At 34.9% G+C, this 23,990-nt stretch overlaps 1 protein-coding gene across 5 annotated transcripts in view; it reads right to left on the reverse strand.

Moving 5' to 3' along the window:
* LOC133520544 (uncharacterized) overlaps nucleotides 1-18,797 on the reverse strand; it is a 35,458-nt gene extending 16,661 nt beyond the window's left edge. Inside the window, exons 1-2 of one of the 5 annotated variants that reach the window (XM_061855025.1) lie at nucleotides 18,716-18,767; nucleotides 16,421-16,532 (exon numbers count right to left, since the gene is read on the reverse strand). The gene's annotated coding sequence lies outside the window, so the exon portion shown is untranslated. Of the gene's footprint in view, nucleotides 1-16,420; nucleotides 17,241-18,708 lie in introns of those variants that run through there. The other 4 variants (XM_061855024.1, XM_061855026.1, XM_061855023.1 and 1 more) reach the window with 4 other exon arrangements.
* Between the last annotated feature and the right edge of the window lie 5,193 nt (nucleotides 18,798-23,990).

The following is a 23,990-nucleotide window of genomic DNA, read 5'->3' on the forward strand; positions in this document are numbered from 1 at the left end:
AGTCCGACTCGCACTTGTCCGATTTTTTTAATAATAATTATAACGTTGTTTTACAATTTATAATAGCCGTAAACTCTCGTAGTCCGAGATACCGGTACGATATGATGTCACTTTTATTTTGTTGTCTATATTATTTTGAGAGTTCGACGAACATAATTGTAATGTTAGGAAACATAAAGAGAGATAAATAGTTGTCTTCGATAATCTTAACAACTGCCGCCTGAGCAGTCGACTCGTCTGTTTTTGGAGCAAATGGAATGACACCGTTGGATACACATCAGGGTTGGTACACAGTGTATGGCGGTCTTTACATTGGATGCGGTTTCGCATGCCGCTCCGGTGTGCGAGCGGGACATCGCTATATAGGCGCATAGCGATGTCATGCTCATTCACCGCGTATGCTGTAACATTCGTCGAATGAAACCACATCGTTTTCCTGCAAATATAAATACGGGATACAAGACGAATGTGATTTTATTTGCACTGCATAATAGTCTAGGAGTGGCGTTTCAAAACGGAGTTTTCAGAAAATAGTGTACCCATTAGCGTAAGCAGTTAATCGCTGTAAGTTTTGTGACGACAATTAAGCATGTAATCTTTATGTATTATCGCTTATAGCTTATAAAATTAACACCAAAACTAAGTTTTATTGAAATTTAATTCAATAGTTTGTGTCATCCACAATGACGTGCAGATTTGTCAAATCTAACCTTTAATAACATGACAATACGAGTCAAGGCACGCGTCGTCGTGAATGGCACGATCTATAATGCTAATCATCTTCACAAAAATGACAGTAATTAACTTTTCTTAACAACTCACACTAATTGGGTCCACTATTTTCTGAAAACTCCCAGAAACACACTTCGTAGATCGCTAATCGCATGAATATTTAATTATTTATACTTTATTGCACATAAAATATTAAGTACAAATGGTGGACTTAATGCCTTAAGCCATTCTCTACCAGTCAACCACTGGGTCAAAAAGAGACTTTTGTTAGGTGCAGGCTTTGTACTTGAGAATAAGATATCACTACCTACTATTTACAAATTAAATACCTACTAATTAATATAATATAATGAAATCATAAACTTAAACATATACTTTGTATAATATACTTAGGTACATAAATATCTACATACCTATATACATTATTCATGTACCTACTGAGAAACATTACTTACATTTGTCAGATAGATGCTTGCGCAACATGCGCTTGAAAGTGAATTTACTTTGGCGTAAGCGGGCGTATTTATTTATTTATTTTAAACTTTATTGCACATAAAAAAGAGTACAACAGGCGGACTTAATGCCAATAGGCATTCTCTACCAGTCAACCATAAGGCAAAACAGAGAAACTTCAAGGTGGGTGCAGTGAGAATTAAACAAAAAAAAACCGTAAATTTTAAGCGAAATAAAATTACCCCTAACCCAGGCGTATCGCCTGAACAGTATAGGAGTTTGTCAGGAAACCGGTGCGATGAGGGGGAATGGAAAGCTTAAGGGTATGGGAGGTACGAAGAACACCACCAGGGCGAGCAGTAACACATTTAAATTTGGATCTTAGAAGAAGAATATCATTAGCATTGCGAAGAAACGTCAAACGACTGATTATAGCATACAGCTTGTTTAATGATTCAAATAGAGAAATCTATCGACATCCACATGGTACTTTTATTTAGGGATACGTTTAGTTGCAGGGCCTGCCGAAGAAATATACATATAGGTTTGTAGAAATAAACAAGTAGGTACAAAAATAATTTTATCCACAAACACAATAACGATCATGGAATAAAAGTAGGCAATATTCCAAATAGCCTAAAATTCAATAACAAAATAAAAATAAATTATAATAATAATAAAAGGCACTACAAGAAAAATCACAATTTCTACAGTTATTTACATAAATACGGGTTATTTGTTCCTTATGCTTACCTACTTTTTAGAAGTATCGAATAATTCAGAATCCTAAGTACAAAAGTAAATGTAAACAACGCAGCTGAATGAGCACAAGAAAGGTGGTAGTATAATCCACAAAGATTAATCCGTCCAGGAATGCCTTGAGCCCAAGTATTTGAGCAACAATTAATCTCAGCGGAGAGTGTATAAAAATGAATAAAAACCGTGGCGATAAAGGCAATAAAACACGGGGAGGCAAAAAGGGGCTTTGTATTAATGAGCAGAAAAATGGTGTCAGGGGACGTACAACATCAATTTACTGGGGTGAGCTTTTGGCGCTCATTGGCATTAGCAACGAGCTGGGCTCGTGCCGGCGACGCAAAGTGGCCGCTTACTGTCGAACGGACAATAAAACTTGTTGTCAATGCCTTTGCAGCCGGTAACGTTACTGAGAAACGTTAATATGCGACGATAGTTACTCATGAAAAAAAATTGGTGAAACGGATTATATTGCGTATAATGAATTTAAAATACATCCTAACGTTTCGAACCCTTGAAAGTCTTCGTGGTCAACGGGTGACTGAGAAAAAATGTACCTACATCTATGTCGTGACATCATTGGTGTCACGACACCAAGCTAAGTGAGGACCATTTAGCGCAACTCTTAATTTTGTGAAATTATTTCTGTTAGTTATTGCGCTAATAAAAGCTTTTTCTTTCTTTTATGCGTAAAACTACCCACATACAAAAAATAACGAATTAAAGTATAATTTTGGATTTAAATATACGCGAAGTAATCCGTTTTCATATTAATATGCAACTGAAATTTTAATTAATTATAACGGCACCCATGGAACACCATGTTGAATCAACATCCAAAATATTTTTGAATCCATATAATTTTTGGTAATTTTTCAAAAATGGTTTGCGATTTCGATTGAATTTACAATATAGCGACGTACGACGTACTCGTATGAAAACGACAATTCGATAACCTGGGGTACATTTTTAAAATAATTAGTTTTCCCGAGTTTTCGCGGTAGTCCGGTGGGTATTAAATTGTAAAGTAACGATTTGATTACATTTCAAACCTGTTGCTAACGAGGGCGAAACATCGATTCGTTTAGGTTTTATTGTTGGTAAGATTTGCTTTTGAGTATTTTTAAATAAGAAATTCAATATTTATAACTTGCGTGTGAAGTCCCTAATCCGCGTTGTTCTAACGTGGTTGCCTGTTGCTACGTGCACTGGGACATATATATGTATATATATATATACATATATCGTCGTGATGGTGATACAATCATTGTTTATGTGATATAAAGTCTAAATTCACGAATTTTTGTATGAATGCCTGCATTACAATAAGCAATATGATAATTTTTTTGCCGCTATTGTAAACGTTATGTAAGCAATTCGGGAATACAATTTTTGGAGAAACAATACTAGGGAAAAAGCTGCGTAGTTTTTCTAATGACATGATAATGATGATGATGAGTATCTTTCTAATGAGATTTAACTTGTAATTGGGCTAAAAGTTGCAGCTCCAAATAAGTGGATTGGAAGAGTATTACATTTTGTATTCTTCGATTCAAAGCAATATCCCTATAACTTCGGGGACCGTCCTCGGAATTACTTATGAAAAGATAAGACATTTTCCGGGACTTTTATCACATTGGAGATTTAATAAAAGGAAGTGAAAAATCGGTCAAGTGTGAATTGGTACTCGCCTATAAGTGTTCTGTATTGTACAAGAGTGGCAAATAAGGATTTTATAACAGCATACAGAAAGTTTGAATCACATTCGATTGGTAATATCTAAAAAAATCAGGCCTTATTTTAGTTTCGAGGACTGGAGAACGAAGTGACAAAAGAGCGAGACTTTAATTTTCTCTTATACATATAAAAGCCCTACATTTTTATGTGATGTAAACAACACTTATGTCGAGGACTTCTTCTTTATACAATTAATCATACACCACCTCCAACACCATTAATAACATTTTAACAAAATTAACAACACACTGTCGTGATCTCCGACTCTATCTATAAATGAAGTAACGACTTGGTGTCGTGAGTGGCGGACTGTTGGTGTATTGTTAATACTCATTTAACATAAATTAATATAATTGACAGGCGATATTTAATCGTATAAGGGTAGGGCTCACAAAATTTTTATCTCTTATTTATTTCTTCCTGGACCTAGCTTTGCGTAAAGCAATAAGTTATTTAAAGAGTTTCTAATTATTCTGGAGATAATTTCCCGTAGTAAATATATGAATAAATAATTATATGGTTTCTGTATCTGTTTACTATTTATTTGTGCTATTCGGTCCAAAACAATTAAAAAATTAAAAACGAAAAAAGAGTTCTATTAAAAAATCTACACTTTCAGTTTTATTTAAAGCAATTAGTTATTTAAAGAGTTCCAGATAATTTCCCGTAATAAATATATGAATAAATAATTATATGGGCTCTGTATCAGTTTATTATTTATTTATGTTATTCGGTCCTAAACAATAAAAAAAAAGTTCTATTCAAAAAGCTACATTTTCAGTTTTATAGATAAATCAAGTGTCTTTACCCCAATTTGAAGCCATAAATTTATTTTTAACATGTAGGTCTTATATAACCGAAATTAAGATCAATGAATGAAAATATTATGTTCAAAGAAATGACTTCATTTGTGTTTCACAAGTATTTTTTTTATATACCACGACGGTGGCAAACTATCATACGGCTCGCCTGATGGTAAAAAAAAAAAAAAAAAATTCACGCAAGGTGCGTTAGTGACGTTCTGTTGTTAGTTCGTCATTGGATTTTAATACTTTTCGGAGGCGATTTTTCATTGTAAGTAGTAATTCAGTTCATTAGAAATCCGAACACCTAAAGCAGATTTTGAAATATGATTAATTGAAGTGGTTTTTAATTAAGTTGCATTGAATCTGAAGATGCTACTCGGCTCTGAGGGGTGTTGCGTGTGTTAGGTAACGCGCCTGAAATATAATTTAAAAACGATTCTAAAAGAAAGACTATTAAAAAATCATTCAATAGACACATTCGAGACTATTATTTCAAATCCTATCCTAGTGCTTTCATTACTGCTATTAAGTGTAAACTAACCTTAACATAGGTTGTAGTGTGTTGCGTTGTGTTACCGGGTGTTACATGTGTTATGATTTCCCATGTGATATGGTACAGTCGCCATCAAATATATCGGAGGGTGCTCACAAATATCTGAACACGCCTCTATTGTCAAGGCGATAGTGCGTGTTCAGATATTTTTGGGCAACTCTGCCGCTCTGATATATCTGATGGCGACTGTACAATTTGTGTGAGCCTTACCCATAAAACGTTTACATTTAAGTAAGAAAACTAATTTGGCTTAAGATTATACATATTATGATATAAAATTTATGATACAAACACTGTTAGAGGTTTAATTTATGTCAACAGTATACACCTTCTTATGGTGTCGGCGTCATACGTGACAACGTGTTTGACATTGTTGTTGATTCCTGATTCTTATTTTTGTTGTGCTTATAAACTCTGGTCTTTATTTTGATATAAAAATATATTTTTAATTTAACCCATACAAGAAATACAACATTATAACAGACGAGTTAGTTAATATCTATACGACAAGACAATCTAAGATAGTTACTACCGAAGTAGATGCAAGTTTCGCTAGTTGATCGAAGATTACCTATTACATAAGTACTATTTTTAACTGTGTGACAGATTCCGTTCATTCATAATTCGTTCCATTTACCTGTCTCCGAGTTCAATAATTATTCTGTCTCATTCGATGTCGGTCTCACATTGTACGTGGCAATTTTCTTGCTATCGTTCTTCTAATCTTGTAGTTGTATCTTCAAGACGAAAACTCACTCCATGTAAATAGGCCTTTAGATTGAGGGTGTGAATTTTACTGTCGCGAGTAAAAAGCCTCGACGGTCTTTGTTCCTCACCGTATAATAGAGTGCAGGTGCGTGTCGAGCCGACCTATTTGTGAGCTGTTTTATGCTCATGATACCCTAGTCTGAAGATTTGTTATTATAATAAAGTTGGCCGTAAGTACAGATGTACTGCATAATCCTTTACCATCGTTTTTTCTCGGAAGTCTGCGTATTTGTCATGCTACTTCAGTAAATCTCAGTATTGTTTTAGGGTTTCGTACCTAAAAGGTACAAAAGGAACCCTTATGGTGCGACTATGTCCGTCTGTCCGTCTGTCTGTCACATTGCTAAATATCTCGAGAAGTACTTAAGCTATCGATTTGAAACTTAGAATAGTAATGATCAACAGACATATTGGAAGTCTAATTTTTGTACTGAGACTAACTGAAAAATAGCATGACACGTTTCAGTGAAAATCGTTGGTAACGGATTATGCACCTCTGTATCTAGTACCTTAGGTATCGTAGGTCGGTTTTTTAGATATTGATGCCATTTCAGGAGCTTGTCTTTTTGTGAGAAAAAGGGTGATTTTTATTTAAGGGCCACCCTTGAGAATCTTGAGTCTCGTTGCCAAGCGGATTCAAGGTTCCCATGAGCCGTGGCGAAAAGAGGACAGATAATGGTGACAGATGGAAGGAAGTCAAGGGTAGGTACTGGTATGGTATTATAGCTCGGTTTCAAAATCCAGTTGAGACAGATTCAATAAAAGAGTATATTGAATACCAATGAAAGACTAGATTTATAAAAAAAAACAACCCAATTTAAATCTACCTCTATTGAAACTAATGTACTTATTACAGACTACTTCGAACTAATATTATTATGATCATTAGAAAATCGTTACTTCTATAAGTGGATGGCCATTATGGAAGAAGTGATGGACGGCTAAAAGAATATCTAAGAGATCAGATAAAACGGAATATTAATGATTACGATAACAAGCGTGAATTTGAAATAAGGTCTATGTATATTTGAGATTGAATATTTCATGTTTCGTTTGTATAATAATATTAAATTATGTTGAGTAGAATTCTGGAGCGATTAGCTGATGAAACTTTTGAATCTACGCGTAATCTCTACTTTAAAATATTGATTAAGTATATCTATTTAGTACAGTTATGAGGCATTTAGTAATTGTATACACTTATAATTATAACATTTAGTAATGAGTAAACATTTCGGTTGTACAAAACTTGTGGAATCTAAGAATTTGATAGAGACGATGAGTAAAAATTGTAAAATGTAAAATGAAAAGTGTAAAATGGATGAATCCAATTAAATTATATCGAATCGTGTTATATTGTTTTAATTACGGACTTTTACCAAAATACTTTCAGTGACACCAATATTCGGTAACACGGAGTCGTCGAGGCGAAAGGAAACCTGGAAAATTTTACGCCGTGGCCCAATTGAGTTACTGGTTGAATGCCTGACACCGACAGGCACTCCAGGACACGTTATTGGTGTTCTAGTAGTTTTACGCCCCAGACCAAAAATATGGAAATAAACTTATATGTAAAAAGTCTGTGATTTTCATACTACTTATTGATAATTAGATAACAAATTAATAAAAATGAGTTGTTTTATTAGTATTACTATAAAAGTTTGGTAATAAAGATGTTTCTGTAAAAAAAATTTTTATAGAACATTTAAAAAGTAAATAACTCAAATTGTGATAACGATAATCGCCAGTTCAACATTTTGTATGGTAATTATAAAGGACGAATTGTAGTTCTCAAAATATATAAGAAATAATAAGAATGTTACAATACTTACAATACTTAGGATCAAATAATGTATTTTTAATCTTCTGGGGTTGCCAGATGTAAATGTTTGGTTACCAATATACAATAACAATAATAGAAACATGAGAACAATGTTGTTTCCATATTTTTTCCTGGGGTGTACACTGTACATCTTTGTGTTGTACCAACTGGTAACGGACTAAACAAACATATAAGCGATGGTTGGTTGTCAGCTCGATGGGTTGACATTCGGAATATCGCTGTTTACTTCTGGATAAGGCTAACTCATGGTCAAGATAAGTGATGTAGTTGTAAATGGTGAAGAATCCAGCTTCAAAGAAAAAAAATATCGCACCTATGGGTTATACAATATGTTTCAAGGTCTCTCCGGTTTTATTGTAGGCGTCGGTATGAGATTGTTTATTAAACAATTAGGTTGAGTACGTAGCGTTAGTTGCAGTGGTGGTGCAGTGGATCTGACGTCCGATTTTGAGCTAGAGGTCTCGGTTTAAAATCCTGGCTCTGTGGCTCTTACCAATGAGTTTTTTGGAATTTAAGTAGGGAATATGATTTCATATTTACCACTACATTTTCGGTGAAGGAAAACATCTTGAGGAAAACTGCTTCTTAATGCAACAGATATTAAGGGTAATTATTAATCGATAGGCTTACTTTGATAATATCTTTGATGTCATAGTAATGATAATTATGTACTTCAAAATGTATAATACGAGTCCCATCCCGCAACTTTGTCGTAAAAAACTTTAAACCTATTTCAACCTCGTGTTAATTCAATTAAGTGGGTTATCTGTCAGTGTCTATATAATGCGACCGTTTTTTTATATTTTCATATATTGTTGAATACAGCAACTAAATGATTATAATGGCCGGCCATATGAATACAGTTTTTGTTCTGCGTGTGCACATGTGTGTATTATTATGATTTAGGCCTTTTCATCAGTAAATACGGTATTAAATTCAAATATATCGATATTAAGTTTCACTCGAGAACTTCGAGGCTCGTTTCAAATCGAATCCAAAGAAATGATGCATCGGCGGGATCCGCGGTAATCCGGCGCTGTTCGTGCACTTTACGGCGACATTCGCAATATCCCCCGTGTTATTGCTTCCTTCGGTTCAAGTATGTGCCCGTGGTTTAGTGCCTACTCATATAAACGTACACTTTGCCTAAATTATATATTCACTAAAGCTTTTGTTTCTCTATTACCGTCCATTTATTTTCATTCGCCGAAAAAATAATATTTCTGTTATGGACAATGCGAGCTGACTTTCGACTAGTGAAGTGCCGTTCCTCTCAAACCTGGCCCATATAAACTGGGGAACCATTTCTGGAACTCTGAATAAAAGGCGTCTTCAATTCTATAACTTCTGTTATGGTTTTAGTAGTATTTCTAATTCATAATTGAACGTATAAATTTTTCGATTAAAATAATAGCATCAACAGAAGTTTTGTCCATTTCAATCTGCAAAACTAGGACGCATTTAACTGAAGTAAAATTGATTCTAAAACCCTGTTCAAACTAGGTACATTTCAAGACATATAAATCGAATCCAAGGAATGATGTATCGGCGAGATCCTCTATAATCCAGGGCCTGTAGTGCACTTAACGGTGCCGTTTGCAATACCCCCTGTGTTATTGCTTCCTTCAACGAAGCACGTATGTGCCGTCTACTTTAATTTGCTGAATTAAAACCTGAATTTCTACTAAAACGAAATGCATCTGTATCCATATTATTTGAAAATATTTTTAAAGGCCATCTCGAAATCTTCTATAAGCGAAGGAACGTCAAAGAAATCTCAAGAACTTATATTTATGTAGAAACATATACAATAAATGTAATATTTCTTATTTAATTGTGATAATGTAGATATTTATATTTATTGTATGTATATATAATATTAGTATATAGGCTACATGTTTCAATTATTTACTTGTGTAATGATTGAACCATAGTTTCCTTTTTTGTATATAGTGTTCGTTTGTCTTTGATGTTTTACTTTTGACTCTCAACTGCTCAGAGGTTGACTGGAAGAGATCCCTTATAGGGATAAGTTCGCCATTGTACTTTGGGAACATTAATTTTTATATTGTATCGGTTCCTGTCTCGTATGTACAATTTTTATTATTTATTTATTTATTTTAACAACAAAATTACACAGCATTACAGTATATACTAATGCACTGCGAAATTTAGGACAGAAAGTATATAAATGCATACACATCAGGTACAGAATAGATTAGATGATTTATTTCATGAAAGACAATTACATAATAAAGCATTGATGTCAAAAATATAAGAAATTCTATCATGATCGTCAAAATAAAATAAAAATGAAAATAATAACAGTACTAATGAAATAAAATTATAGCTCCAATAAGGATTGTCAATACAATTAGAATAACAATAAGTAGGTAAATACTTACAAAATCCAAAATATAAATTTACAATGTCAGAACTTACGAAAATACGAGAACAATAAAAATAAAAACGATAAATTAATAAAAGAACACAAATAATATCTCCCAATAAGAATCGTCAACACACAACAATATAAAAAAAACAATGAAATTGTATCTCCCAATAAGGATCATCTGTATGATAAAGAAAACAATGTCAATAAATAAAAACAATAAGAATAAAACAATTTCTGAATCAAAATGTCAATTCCATGAACTCATTTACTGAGTACAGAGGGTTTTCCAACAAAAGGTTTCTCAATTTACGTCTAAATATTTCGTCGCATTGCTCGTTTCTTATCTCGGCAGGTAGGTGCTCGAAATAAGTAGGTCCGATTATTCGTGGGTTCCCTTTTGAAAGCACCAAGCGACGAGGAACTGTTCTGAGACGACCTGTGTTACGCAGTTGTTTTCCTGGACATCTACAAGAGAAAATTGAGCAATATTATTTCTGACAAATATTATTAGTTCAAAGAGGTGTTGTGAGTAGTGAGTCATTATGCGTTCCGAAATAAAAAGTTCTTTACATGGATGTCTGTGTTTTACTCCAGCAAGTGTACGAATTGCTCTCTTCTGAACTATGAGGACTCTTCTGGCATCAGTGGAGTTACCTCAAATGAGCGTGCCGTACGACATAATAGAATGGAAGTGAGCAAAGTACACCTGCTTAAGAGCTTCCTTCGAGATAAGTGGCTTCATCTTTCGCAACGCAAAGACTGCACTACCCAACCTATCACAGACACTGTCAACATGGTGCTTCCAGTTAAGGTTACAGTCAACTATAAACCCAAGGAACCTACTCCGACTACAATCGAATACAATCTGGGACTAGGTAGGTCAATATTATTTTAAGTTATATATCCGTACACAAATAGAAGGAATGATCATTAAATTGTGTTATACATGAAAAATAGAATAACAAAAGACAGGAGAATCTTAATAACTAACTGAGGACGGACGGTCATCCATTGCCTCACAATGGTTTTTGCATTGCTCACAAATTTGACTCCAACTACTGGCAAAAAGATCGCAGTCACAATAAACTGTTTACATACATACATACATAAATGTAAGTATATAAGCTACATATATTAAAGTAAATATCATCCTCATTTAATGGAAGTAAACACAGTTCATATTTTAGTTTTGGCTGAATAAATATCATAAGTCTTCAGGTTGAGTATCAAAACTAAATTATCTTCACGATAAGTTTCATCTTTATTATAGTTACTACGATAATGATGGACCGCAAATAAATCAAATTTTAGCCTACAAGTCATTCTGTCATCAGATAATCCACCTATTAACAACGGCAGAGCGAACTGGTAGGTAAGTATCTATTATTGTTTGAAAGGCCCCACAGCGCGAAGCCTTCCCGTACCGCGGCTAATCAAAATAAGTCGCCCGTTAAATATCTCAAGTCGAAGTAAGCAGGAAATTATAACGATTTATTTCGAGTTCCTTGTACCCGGTAACAATTTCCGTGCAATCATTTCCTCTAGCGATAGCGGTTTATGTCGTCAAATGTGTAATAACGGAAGTTTCAGGCTGAGACGCGGCTTAATTTGACGCGCTCAAACATTATTGAGATTATTTCAGCGCTTGAAATAGTTAAGCCGCTCTTTTACAAAATATGAGCGCTCTATCTTCGCCAATGTTTATGTACGCTAAACAAGCTTACAGTAAAGTAGAGTATATTTATAATTAACCTCGTCATTTTTATGAGTCACGGTTATACGGATTACTCGTGGTACGTAGCTTAATATTAGTAATATAACTTCTAAGCGTTCCTTGGCATATTATGTTGTGTGTGAAATAATGTATGCGTTTTTGATGTTGCATTCGTTTGATGTAGCAATCCAGTGATGTTATTACGCAAGTTGACGGGTCGGGGTATCCTTTTATTATTTATTGTTACATACAAGTATATATACAAGTGTACATCATTACAGTGACTACTAAGGAACTATACAAATTAATTGATAAAAGAAAAAGGATATACAAGAAATAACAGGAACATAATAATTCCAAGTGACATCTAGAGTTTCACAATACATCTGACATGCCCGTCATATATTTACCCAGGGAGTTGCAAAAATATAACTTTCTGGTGTCCATGATAGAAGCGAGCTCAATAGTCTTAGTGCTCGCACGGCCTGAGAGTTTTTGTACGCTACAGTGCGTGAAGGTGTTTATAAAGGTGGATACTATATTATTAGCTATACATAGTTAGTTAATTATAAGGTTCCACTTTGTCAATAAAATAAGAATTTTATCGAAAGGCGAATTGTGTTTTTCACACTTCATCAGCATCCAAGCAGCCACTACACCGCTATGACAAATTATACGACAGAAAATATATTCTCCTCAATCTCTTTAATTTGGAGTACAAGGTAGTCGGTAACTATTGGCAACTATCTTAACAATGGATCGTTAATAATAATTGCTACGGTGTTCCTCTCACTTATTTATTTATCTATTGTATGGCATTTCAGTTACTGGGTTTAAATTAAATATTAATCTAGAGATTGATGTTTGCACTCTTCAGATACTCGATACCTCTCACTTAATTTAATTAATTATAAAATTCGTTTATTAGAATGAAGACGACAAAAGAGATACGTAATTGCAAAATTGGGATGGCGGGTAAAAAACACGTTTATTTTTAAAATATGGCTTAATAGAACTTACATAGTCAGACATCAAGGGTTAAACACAAGGATTATTTTTACACATAAACATTTATTTATAATATTTTAAATATTACATGCCAAGTTATTTAACAAAAAAACTAGTGCCTACACCAATTCTTGAGATTAGTTGACATGCGGAGCCCAGGCTCCCATGCACCGAGGCAAAATGCCGGGACAACGCGTGGGTAATGCTGTAGGTAATGAAACCTACGGTTTTAGGACTTGGAGGTCTGTATAATTAATAAAGATATTAGCCTAAAAACGTTTTATTTTTTATTTTACATTCATATTGTACATTCATAATATAATAGTACATTACGATACAAGTGCGAAAAATAGGAAATTCGAAACGAGTGGCGATAAATTAAAACACGACCGAAGGGAGTGTTTTAAATCGACACGAGTTGCGAATTATCTATTCGCACATGTATCGTACAACGTTTTACAGTACATATGGCCCTTTAAATGTTTGACACAGTAACGTAATATGCTTATTTGCGCACTAGTGCGCTAAAGTAGCACCATATGTACTGTAAACTATATTATGACCATTTCGCTTTTTGATTTTATTCGATTCCAGTAAAGTAAATAAGTGATGAATTAAAATATAAAATATCGGGTTTTTTTTTTATAATTTATGTGTTTATTTTAATAAAAAAATACTGATGTGCACTGCTAATTATGCATTTAATTTAAAAATAACAGTAAATTAAAAGGAGGTGAATGTTACATTATTGATCGTAATGTTCGAAACAATACTGGGCGATAATAAATAACTACAATTAAATATGTGTTATAAAATAGAGAAATTCAACGCATCATTGATCCATTTAAATATCTAACGAGAATAATATTTTCATGAAACTATTTTTAAATAGACGCACTCAATTTCTCAAGCTTAACATTCTGGAACGTACAAAAACGGTCACGTCGGAAAATATCGATACAAAAAAGAGCCAAAAAATATGTATACACGACTTTATTGACCATATATTAAGGTGGTGTATATATATTTTTTGGCACATTTTTCGTATTGATATTTTCAGACGTAATTGGACCTACCTAAGATGTATAATTCTTGAAGCTAATGTTCGGTACTGTGATAAGTTACTGTGATAACATTGTAGTGTAGTTTGAAAGCCTCCCACTAGGCCTCGCAAACAAGTTGCACTGCATTGAATACTGGCATAACAGAGTGCAAACTTTGTCTGCACGGCTGTAGGCATGTTTTTGATTCGCTAGCTATGACACATGATGGTCGTACTTGTCTACGTGATAGCGTGATAAAACGGTGTCCATCACTTTCGATCCCGCGGTGTTAAAAAGTAACAGGTATTTTATCACGTGGATAAACCCATCCATAATGATGACCATAATATTATCAGCTTATTTTGCTTTTTAAAGTTGTGTTATGAAACGTATTTCGTACGTCAAGTATTTTTGCTGCTGTATTATTTTATTACTTACTATTTCTGTTTTCATTTATTACGTGCTCGATACTTAAAATTTAATCGTTAACATTTGTTAACCGTATTCGAAGTCGGACTCGCAATTCGTCGAATTATTTTATGTGTGAGCCTCGATTTATCGAATATGGTTGTCCGATATGTAAAATTGTTTGTTTTTTATCTGGTCCTGTTGTCTTCTGATGCTGGGAGATGAGATGATACTGGAGAAATCGAGGGAACTCCTCAAATATTATAGGCGCACTAACCAGAATTAGGTACGATACTAGATATTAAATAATCGTGCATTTGCCCCCGGAAGGTAAACCACCACCGCACCGTTTGGTGAAGTGGAACTACCACTGCAAAAGTCGCACTGTCTGTCTGTCTATATGTCACCTCTAAGATGCTAACTCCCGGATCGCATACCATAATTTAATATTTTCTTCTGTTTTCAATTTAGAAAAAAAAATCACTACCATCATCACCTGACCAATCATCACCTCATCAATCATGACCTGAGTCATGCTTTGAATTTTTTATTTGTATTTTTTTATTATTGAATTTGTATTTAAATGCTTTTGAATTTGTTTGACTTGGTGTGTTTTAATATGAATTTTATTATTAATGACTTATTCCGGTATATATTATTCTATTTGTATAGGTAATTTGTTGTGTATACGGACTGTTTGTCTGAAATAAACGTGTTATTACAAATTATACTGACCATTGAACCGATGTAGATGAAATTTAGCATGGAGATAGTTAAAGGTGCGGGTGCGGAGTATCAGGGTCAGCAACGCGTATGTAAAGTTGCAGGCGTCCATAGGCTACGGAGACTGCTTACCATCAGACAGGTTGATGCTTGTTTGCCACAGACGTAGTTTAAAAAAAAGATCAGCAGGTATGAATAGTTAGTATTAGTCATCATCATCATTCTACGCAGACAAAGTCGCGGTGGAAGCTAGTGCAATTATAATATTTACAAGTGACTTTCCCATATCATGTTTACCGTGAACTTTGTCAATATTGCCTACTATGACCAAAATTGCCTGACTTGAAAAATAAACTGATTCTCTACCACTCACGCGGCGCACTGATTCCAGTAATTGCGATGGATGTGAATAAATTTAAATTATATGGACGCTCTATTTAATCAATAATGAAATCCACTTTAATATGTTTGCCAATTATAATGAATTAAGTAGTAGTTATGTATATCGTACAAATAAAACGTAACTGCACATTAATATGTATAGTTATGTTTTTATTAACTAATGTTGAGGAGATAGTTTTGTTATTATTAGCTGGAGCTAAGTATATATGGTAAAATGCTTGTCAAAGAGCTATAGCTACCGTTCCACGGAATTAATAATATTTTTAGAAGTGTGTACTTAATGATATATATATTATAATGTTAGTTTGCAGGGATATTTGTGATTATTATTTTGGAATTGAACGCATATGATGATCCAAGTCAATACCTCAAGTTTTTTGCCGTGTCTGCCTTTTGATTTCTTGGTTGTTTCAATCAGTACCGATTCTGATTGTGATCAGAAAATATTTACAGTCGATATGAAGCGTTTGTTTTTAATGATATAGGATGCAAACAGGCAGACAATTTTAACCATGGACACCTGCAACACCAGAAAGGTTGCAAGTGCGTTGTCGGCTATTAAGATGTGAGTTCGCTCTTTTCTTGTAGGTTTGAAGTAAGACAGCTTCATTTGAATGACAGGTCATGTTTTTGAATGTACGTAATGTATTGTAAATAATTTAAAATAACTGTCAGGTTATAAAGTTCACGGTGGCAGCATGGTTGCACTTTTATCACCTGTCACTATGTCTGTCACTTTCCACTTACATATTTGTTAGAACGTGACAGGCATGGTGACAGGTGATATAAATGCGACCGTGCTTAGCCCGCAGTTTGTTTTAGAACGTTATATATTCGTACGTCTGCTCGTACCCTGCTGAAAAGTAACGTCAATCACAGCTGAATGTAGATACCTGGAGATCGATGCATGGAGGCGGGCGAATCCCGCACTACATCTAGTAATTACGTAGACGCGGTACATTAAATCATGGCTAAGTTACATAGTGTACAGACATGGTGACAAAGACACTTAAAGTTATCTACTCTGAAAAAATATTCAACGTTGCTGATGAAGTATTTATATATAACATTAGACTTACTGGTTTCTTTTATTCCAAAGGCTTAATATGGTTTCCACACTTGTTTTAAATATCCATGTCCGCGTTAAAAACGGACGGCACACTGGACTTCTTCTACTCAGCCTTCTCTGCACTACATGAAAAACGAGCTAATTCAGAAGAGCTGTTTGTAAACTAGTCTGTAATCGCGATTCGCCTCGCCACGGCCACTGCGGTTCAGTAAACACGTCATAAACATCTGCGACGAGCTAAGGAGCGGGTGATCTAACACATAGGTAATAGGATTTAGACTCATTTGCAGGCATGCGTATAAGTACATAGGGGAAGAGGATGATAACTACGATTCAGTTTCTTGAAAATGCAGGCATATCTATACAGCAAAACATTTAGAATAAAACATAAGTTGTGCATTTTAAGTCTAGTTGAACTCTGCTCTCGTAATACGCAGCAGGTACTAATATAATGCCTACCTCAAATGAAATCATGTTAGCATTCAGATAATAAAATAAAATTAACATAATGGGATAGAAAATTGTTAAACATTGATCCCTCGTTAAAAAAAATGGAATTAAGCAAGTCGTTTCAAGTTACGGCAACAAAGGTATGTTTTATCTTTTGAACTGGAACTTTTAACAGAATTTTCCGTGAAGTAACAAAAAGCTTAACGACATATTGAAAAAAGTATTAGACTTTGATATATTTCAAAGAAATCCGAATGAAACATTCGATAAATATTACAAAAAGATGAGCATTAAAATTGTATTAATATCCTCCCGAAAGCTTTTAAAGCTATGATGCTGTACGCGAGGCACTGAAAAGAGTAATTTAAATTTGTGCAAATGTCTTCTGATGTTCCACCAAATACTTGAGAGAAAAGATACTCGTTAAGGAGAAAATTCGCTTTGGAGTCAATGAACATTTTGATTTTGATTAAATTGTAAAGAGGAAGTCTTATTTAAAACTCTTTGATAAAATTAGCATCCCACTTAGATATTTTGTGATAGAGTTGTAGCGTTCTAAATCGAGCTGTTACACATTTATTTAAACATTATTGCACAATAAAAGAAAGTACAGATTGCGGACTTAATGCCAGGCGGCATTCTTCACCAGTCAACCATGGGCTAAACCGAAAGATGGCTAAGTTGGTGCAGGGTCATATGTACATTTCGAGTAGAATAAAAGATTGACAATACTTACAAAACTATATAATATGATACATACATAAGTAATATATACATACATACATAAATAAATTCACATTGTGAATATCTTTAATTTAAAGTAGACAAATTAATTCAAGTACTTTTGCGATCTACGTAGCATAGTATCGAAATCGTCGTTTTCAATAAATTTACATTTAATTTACTCTTACCTTCCGATCTACCGATCAATGCCATTTTGATCAATGTTTCATGAATGCTTGTTATGTGTAATAAAATCGGTTAACACGATTCCGTTTGTATGAACAAGTTACAAGCTCTTATGAAACGGCCTTTATAATTTAGACCCTATTTTGTAGACCTACGATTACGGTGCAAGTGAACCGGCAATATGTTAGTGACATGCGCATGGCCCATAACTAGATGCCTTACGACCAGTTATAACGTTACAATTTTACAAGCTAAACAGCTTGTAAAATTTTAACTTTATAAAGAGCGCGGCAGCAAAGAATAATTATAGCTTAGACTAACTAATGATGTTTATTAATTCTCTACCTACGGGGAATATTATAGCTATCCCCATACTCTAAGTATTTAAACGGTAGAGTTACAAAACAGCTAAGTACAGCCTACTTCTTACAAAGAGATAGGAAACTCCATTAAGGAAAGTTGTAAATGAGGACCTGACGGTAATGTACCTAGGTGATGGACAGACTAATTATTCTGAAGTAAAAGAGGTAGATATCAAAATAAGAGTAACGACGGAGCAGATCAAAGTTCTACGTACAACCATGCAACATTTATTGAAAAGTAGCCTTTATTTTAAAACATGTACCAACGGGATACACATTGCGCAAAGTATTCCTAGAAACGAGATCTAGATATAGAGCGTGTCCAACTTCCAAAAAGTGTTCAGTAAACAATGAAAAGTTCTGCAAACTAGTTAAACATCGTCGTTCTAGATTTAAAAAAAAATATAGTTACGCCAGCCAATGAGCAATGAACTGTTAACAGATTATCAAGTGGTTAGTGGGTGATGGACGTATGCACCGCGCAATATGTATCCACGTGAAGGTCGCGGAGGCTGTGGCCGGGAGGGGCGAGGGCGGGGCGGGTTAGGGCGGAGGGGAAGGTTTGCATGCGAAATACCGCGTACCGGGGCGGAGCACGCGGCGTGCGCTCGGGTCGGCGGGCGAGCAGTCACTGCCGCCGCGCGCGCCGCGGCCGCGCCGCAGCCTCCCGGCCGCCGGCCGCCCGCCCAATCGCTTGCCCTATTCCCTTCGAGATCGAAACGGCATCGAGTGAGTTAGTTACGTAGTACCTGTGGTACGTTACTCGAGTTAATGATCACATTAAACTGACGTGTGCCGGAAGGTATTCTGTGGCTTCGCGTTAATTTGAGCGCACCGGCGTGACGCGCATAGCCACCCGTCAACTCTTACGGGGCCGTACTTTTATTAGCTTCCTGAACCTTTCTTTTTCTTAGTAAGTACTTCTTAAAATTATAGCTCAATTAAATGTTCATTCTTCTGGAGCAGAGCCAGTATTTTAGGAGTTATCTATAGAACTCGTAAAATACTTGGTCTGTCTAGTACGAGCAACAAGTGAAAACAAGCTTTGGTTGCCGTCCCTTCACCCGTGGCGTGTACCATTCAGCAGTGGTACCTAATATGATAAAAGGCATATACTACAATATTAATAGTATTTATATTCGTACTCACATGACGGCCACTGTACGAGATAGAGTCTCGTTTACTTTATTACCGGTCACCGCATAGTAATTTCGTGTAGATTCAACAAGTATTTTTGGAACTTTGTAAAAATAAACAATTAGATCATACATTTTTATGAAATAGTCCGATCATGGTCCTATGTGAAACTCTGGAGGAATTTCTGATAAAAAAGCGTTAAGACGAAATAGTAGATGACGGATTCCATTTCTAAAAAAAAAGGTTTTATAAATTCAACTCCTATGGTGAATTTAAATGTTATAGTTGCTTAATGCCTTTATACGATACCTATTCAATAAACTATCATTACCTTGTTAGAGTCGGACAGTCTTCAACTCTACTTAATATCTAATGTAGAGACAACAATATTTGTTGAGACTCCAGAGCATAAATATGATATTATGGTCTTCGTGTCCTGTAAACTCCTGTACCTACTTCGATATACTTATACGACACCGTAATTTTAATAAAACTGCAACTTTTTATATTAAAATCTAGTGAGATTGAGTTTGTGTTGCATCAAAATCTCATCACCTCGCGTACTGCCGCGTTAATCTTACATAGGTTGCGCGCGGCAAAACTTTTCCATGCATGTTTACCGACCTTTTACTCAGTTGAATTTGTTCGCTATTTTCATAGTAACACTAGTGTAGGCTATAGAAGTGTAAGTTGCGGAAAGTTTCCAAAAAGCTAGGAGAGTTATTGGAAATATTCGAAAAATTTACAAGAAATAAAGGACGTTTCCATTTCAGATAATGGTAAATTTTGTTTCCTAAGTATACGAAATGTGAGATGATGTTTGTATGTGAAAATTCCGCAATTTTGTAAAAGTTCTGATGGTATTTGTGTGGATCAACTTTTTTTGTTGTTATTCTGTCCCATAAGTCAGGCGATAAAAGTATTAAATAATAATATAAAAGCATAGTTTTTTAAGGAATGTTATAGGTAGTACGTTCTACTACCTATGCTAAGGAGATGGACCATTATGGAAAGGGATAGCCATTCAGAGCCCTTCAGATCATAGGATTGGCGTAATAAAATGTCTATACAACACACTTATATTTGGTTATTTTAAATACCATAAAACTAAGGTTTTAAGAGTGACCCGGGCGACCGTAACCATGACAACGAGCGACATGAAATAGTAGATCCACCGACCTACATTAGGAGTGAAGTCCGTTAGCAAATCGTGGAATCGCGGAAAGTTGAAAAGGTATTAAAAAAAACGGCCAAGAGCATATCGGGCCATGCTCAGAGTAGGGTTCCGTAGTTACGTTTCCGTCACAATAAGCTAAACTGGAGCTTAAAGTATAGTAGATTATTAACCAAGGGATGAACTGTGGATAGTACGTCTTTTTACTATGAAGGGGAAACTTTTTACGATAACTCAAAAATAGCTAAACTGATCATGTCCGCTATAGTTTTCATTTAATGTCTTTCTTAAGCTCTACTTCCACGATTTTTTTTCATATTTTTTTGACCTATGGTTCAAAAGTTAGAAGGGGGGGGGGAGACACAGGGTTCCTAGTTGACTACGGAACCCTAAAAACATGTTTTTAGTGACAGCAATGGTTCATCGGACGAGTCTACTTATATGTGTGTGGCTGTTACACCCTTCTGATCGCCATAGGTCGCATATTGTTTTTCATGCTCTGAAAGTACTCAATTATGGTTTCTGGTTTCTCTACTTCTTTTATTTATCGAGGCACGGGAATTCTCGACCAGGATTTCTCGAGTTTCTCGAGTATCTCGAGGAATTTTAAGTTTCAGTAAAACACCATGTTATTTTAATTTTTTTGCCGTATTACAAATCAGATTCATAGAAGTTGCGTAGGTGAGATCAATAATTAAAAAAAAATGGTTTTAAGTAACCATGCACTTACCTACTACTATACCTAACTTATTAAAATTATTAGGTACCCTAACATTAACTTGGTTAACAATTACGAGTAATTTCCAACGATTCGCCATACCTAAGTTGTTCAAAAGATCGGTGCAAGTTATATTTCGTCCATTTTACCATAGTGGTGCTCCATGTACAACAATCTATAATTAAATAAATAAATAAAACCCGAGTTTTCTCTTATGTACAAATTAGTAAAAATTATAAAAATCTGCAAAGAGGTCACTTATACAATTATGAGTATGACCGCGCATACCGTTTCTTATCCTCGATGATTGATTACGTACTTCAAATAAAGACTATATTTTTATGATTTAATTACAAATTTCGGATTTTTTCGTATAGTTGCCAAATTTCATAGTTCTAGGTTAACGAAAAGTACCCCATATATTTTGATTCCCTTTAGAGTGTCGAAATATACATTTTTGCGGTATACACGTACGTACCTTTTTTTACATTAACTCAGAAATTTGATTATTTCACAGCTTCATAGAACTGTAGACCTGAGTATATAAATAAATAAATATTATAGGACATTATTACACAAATTGACTAAAGTCCCACCGTAAGCTCAATAAGGCGTGTGTTGTGGGTACTTAGACAACGATATATGTAATATATAAATATTTATAAATACATAGAAAAAAACCCCTGACTCAGGAACATTTATCTGTGCTCATCACACGCCTAAATGCCCTTTTCTGGATTTGAACCCGGCACCATCGGCTTCATAGGCAGGGTCACTATTACCAACTAGGCCAGACCGGTCGTCATATGGTTTTAATTTCTACTCGATACCTCCACGCGTTCCCGAGATAAAAGGTATTGACAGACAAATGGACGAACGGATGGACTGACAAACGAAGCTCGACACACAACATGTTACGAGTACACGCGTGTTTTTAAGTACTAGATAGTTAAGGCCCGATTCGGACTTTAAGATGCGTCAAATATTAGGTCTAGATACGATATGCATCGGATATGTCAGTTTATCAACGTTTCTTCAAACAAAACGTCACTTTTGACACTGACATATCCGAACCATATCAAATCTAGACCTAATATTTGACGTATCTATCTTAAGATCCGAATCAGGCCGCTATTACCTAACCTAATCCTTTAGTGCACAGGACCTGAATTCTAGCTCTAACCCGGATTAGTTTGTAGAGGGTAACGGCCCAATTCGAACAATATTTATGAGATGTCGAACCGATACGATAACAATCTGGCAGTATCAAAGTGACATTTTTGGTTGAAGAAATGTCACTTTTGATACTGACACATCAGTACGTATCGGTGTTACTTTTTATAAGCATTGTTCGAATTCGGCCGTAAGTAATAGGTAAACCGTCTATTACTAGCCACCCTCTAATTACTGGCCACCTTATAATAAAAGGGATTCTGGTTTAATAATCACACAATCTAAGTTATATTTAAGTTATTTAGTTAGGCAAGATAGTTATTTAGTTTACTTGAATTGTGTAAATAAATAAATAAAATTCTTATTTTAGCCATTTCAGTATAAAGTGGCCAGTAATTGGAGGGTGACCAGTAATAAACGGTTTACACTAACGTAGCTACTTATACAGAAAACTCTCTCGCTTAATCATCAGCATAGAGAGAGAGAAAGTTTTAGTTGACCATATAATTAGGGTTTCTATAATTCTTTGAAATTGGTAAGGGACAATATGGTAGTAACGGCGTTACATGGGGGTGCAAATATGCATTCTCATAGATGATTGTGACTATTTATATAAGTATTCTGCAGCGGTATTGATATACGGGACAAAAACCGAACGGGAGGGGAATAATACGGGACGCGGTACTCAAATACTGTAACAGTCCAGTATATACGGAACGTATGGCAACCCTACATATAATTAACACATAGTTAGGAAAATAGCAAGATAAATACCTAGATGTCTTGGTAAATAGGAATTTGTAATTATTCAATATTCGTGGCTATGCGCTTTGTGCGAAACCTAGCCTGACCTAAGTTATATCTAACTTTGACATTATAGTCATCAATAAATGTTAATGGTATCTTAGATATTATAAACTACGATCGTATGCTTTTACAAATTGGAGAGATCATATCTAGTTCTAAACTTAAATAGAACTTTTTTTAATTTGTCACCACCGTGGCGTGGTTCATAACCATGATATGATTGTAATAACCGGTCTCGCTTAACAAAGCTCCGCAAAGCGACGTTCTCTGTTCGTAGGCGCTACATATGTCTTTTTCCATGTTATCGGCTACGCTTGTAGCGCGTAGCTCGCACTGGCACTGAATGTGTTAAGCTTGTCCATATATTATGTACACTTAAAATATGCTTAATGAATGGATATACTTTTGAAAAGTAAAAGTGTTCAATCTTTCAAAAACATCTGGACAAAATTTGAGAATGACCATCTACCAACCAACCATCTATCTACCAACTCGTATAAACTGTTAATTAGTCAGGCCACACACAGTAAAATTATTCAGTGAAATACAAGAAACAAAAATAAATAGGTATCTACTACTCTCGTCTTGTCAGCTTTATACATTTCGATGCTACCAGTGTACGCGGCAAATATCTCAGAATAAGGTTGTCTGATTGAAATCCACCCTGTCAATACCAAATGCCATAAACCTGAGAGTTTATTGCCTCAAGGGATTTAAGAATTCGGTACGCAGCGGTTGTGCTTAATGGACTGAGAGTAACAAAATATACCTATTACTTATGGTTTTACTTGAGGTTCATGGTATTAAGGTAGCAAGAAGGTGTTCAATTATTGTTTCATTACAAGCAAGC

The sequence above is a fragment of the Cydia pomonella genome, chromosome 8, assembly GCF_033807575.1.
Source record: "Cydia pomonella isolate Wapato2018A chromosome 8, ilCydPomo1, whole genome shotgun sequence".
In the NCBI taxonomy this organism is placed as follows: Eukaryota; Metazoa; Arthropoda; class Insecta; order Lepidoptera; family Tortricidae; genus Cydia; species Cydia pomonella.